The sequence below is a fragment of the Oratosquilla oratoria genome, chromosome 28 (assembly GCF_046742065.1).
Source record: "Oratosquilla oratoria isolate Oo_2021 chromosome 28, ASM4674206v1, whole genome shotgun sequence".
In the NCBI taxonomy this organism is placed as follows: Eukaryota; Metazoa; Arthropoda; class Malacostraca; order Stomatopoda; family Squillidae; genus Oratosquilla; species Oratosquilla oratoria.
The window spans coordinates 20,153,887-20,156,386 of record NC_134804.1 but is presented as its reverse complement, the minus strand read 5'-3'; the positions used below and the strand labels follow the sequence as shown (position 1 = coordinate 20,156,386).

The 2,500-nt window shown below is 39.2% G+C and overlaps 1 protein-coding gene across 1 annotated transcript in view; it reads left to right on the top strand.

Moving 5' to 3' along the window:
* LOC143040457 (uncharacterized) overlaps positions 1-2,500 on the top strand; it is a 583,849-nt gene that overhangs the window by 84,127 nt on the left and 497,222 nt on the right. The window lies entirely within an intron of this gene.

Here is a 2,500-nt window from a genome sequence, read left to right as displayed (position 1 = left end):
ATTTTTATATATACCCCATTTCTTTGCCTATTCTTTTACCCTTAATGATTTTCCCCCTCTATTTTCTTTTTCCAATAGTCTTCTCCTAGTTTCTTCTTTCCTCTTTCCTCTTCCCTCTTCTTTCTTCCTTCTTCCTGTTTCCTCCTTCTCTTTCCCTGTTCCTTTGCTCTCTTTCCTTCTTCCCTCTTCGCACTTCCATACTCTCCCCTTCCCTCTTCCCTTTCCCTTTCCCGGCAATCTCTTCCCTATCGTCTCCCAGCTATCCTTAGTGCTGGGTGTTCTGGTCTTCGTCCCTCTCGGGCAATTGATTAAACGAGACAAGAAATTCGATGAAGGCGAAGAGGGTTATTGCCGCCTTGCGATGTGATTTGCCGGAAATATACTGCGGGTCTCGATTCGCCGTATTCAGTTTTCGAATTTTGCTTCCAGTCATTCAAAGAAACAGACACGAATTCAATTGCTGTACGTATGTGCTTAGACTCCGCATATACTCCCGCCCCCCTGTTTTTTCAGCAAACTGCTATCAGTCATTAAGTGTTTGTTTTGGCAAGGAGAACATTCGTATGCAGGTTCGCTCTCAACGACAGCAAGGAACTTGTAAATAAACAAACAGGGAAACAGATACACATAGAGCTCGCTTCTACGCCACACATAAAGATCGAGGACAAAGGAAGAGCAAATGCATTCAGCATTGATATATACATACATATAAATACATAAATGAAAAAAATATATATATACTTTATATATATATATATACATATGTATATATACATATATATATATATATATATATATATATATATATATATATATATATATATATACGCACACATATACCCAACTCCCAATCTACAAGAGTTGGAGTAGCTACTCGCAGCGCAGCCATGCTGAAATTATTTCAGTTCTGGGCAGGATTCGAACTCGAACAGCTGTAGCAGCAGTTACGAACACTGCCACTACGCCGTCGAGTCGTGTGTGCTAGTGTGTGCAAGTGTGTGTGTGTGTGTGTGTGTGTGTGTGTGTGTGTGTGTGTGTGTGTGTGTGTGTGTGTGTGTGTGTGTGTGTGTGTGTGTGTGTGTGTGTGTGTGTGTGTGTGTGTGTGTGTGTGTGTTTGTGTGTGTTTGTGTGTGCGCGCGACCCTGTGCTTGCACTTGCATGACTGAATGCGTGGCCGTTATTGTTTTTATACATGTGTGTATTGGAATGTGTGCGAGAACTATTTCTAATATAAACATCAATATATTTAAGTTATTCAAGTGTGCAGAAGTGTGCTTGACTTCGTATTTAATCTGTTCGATGGGTTTATTAACTTCTTAATATTTTTATATATGTTTTAACAGTAATGAGTAATCCTGGCATTATACTGCCGTATTCAATATGTATTTCTTTTCCATTTCCTTGCTTGTACCAACGTCACCCAGAACTCTTGTCGTAGGACGAGGATTCGTTTTAACCAAGACCATCTCTTCAGCTGAATTAACCCGTTCCGTTCTCGGTTCCTTCTAGCTAAATACAGTCTCGTGGTGTTGGTCACAAAAAATCTCCAAAGTCACATATCAATCAATAGGAAAAACCCCTTTGCTAAAATAGGGCTCATCCAAAGATTAATATAGCCTCCTAGTTGCAAGAGGAATCATAAATATTCTTCTGCAGGGAAAAGGATGTATATTCTTTTGTCTTCAACGAACGGATCAATACCGAATCTACCGAAGACATTGGAAGGGTTGATTCTCACAATACCTGGAATTACAGGATCTGAATTACTACGCGTATTAACATTCATGCATGAAAGTGGTTTTTGGATGGTCATAAAAAGACTGTGGTTGTCTTGTGGAAAATCAAGTGAAACCCATAAAGTTCAGTCACTAATTTCACGGTGGGGTTTAACCTGCTGTTCTTATCCTAAATACAGAGTATTTACTTTCAACTTTCTTGATAATCACACTAGTTCGATATTTAATTTGGCCTCTTCGCGTGCGACACAGGTAGCATGATATATGTAAGAAAAATATATATATTTTCTCATTATGTTTGTAGATACAAATGAATCTAAAGGTCCATGATATATGTAAAATTTAATTTTTCTATTTTCTCATTATGTTTGTAGGCACAAAATAAATTTAAGGGTCCTGTTTTCCTCGTACCTTCTTTCACTTTCTGTGTTTATTTCCTTCTCAATTAATCAGAGTATTGATGTTCTTCCACTCCCTCACTCATTTTTATCCGTTCTTGACTCTCCCCAATCGTTCTTTTTCTGACATCCCAACCAAACTTTTTTTGCTTTTTTTTTTTTTTGCGGTTTCTTCTTGGCCCCTCGTTAGGCCTCCTTTACAATACATTTTTACCAAAGTCCCCTTTCCTTCTCTTCCTCCTCCTCATCTCCCTTCTTTATATTTTCCCTCTCTCTCCTTCTTCCTCCCTTCCACCGTCATCCCCCCCCCCCGGCCTTTTAGTCTTCCTTTGTTTCCTCTTTTTTCCTCCCCTGTCGCCTCCTTTT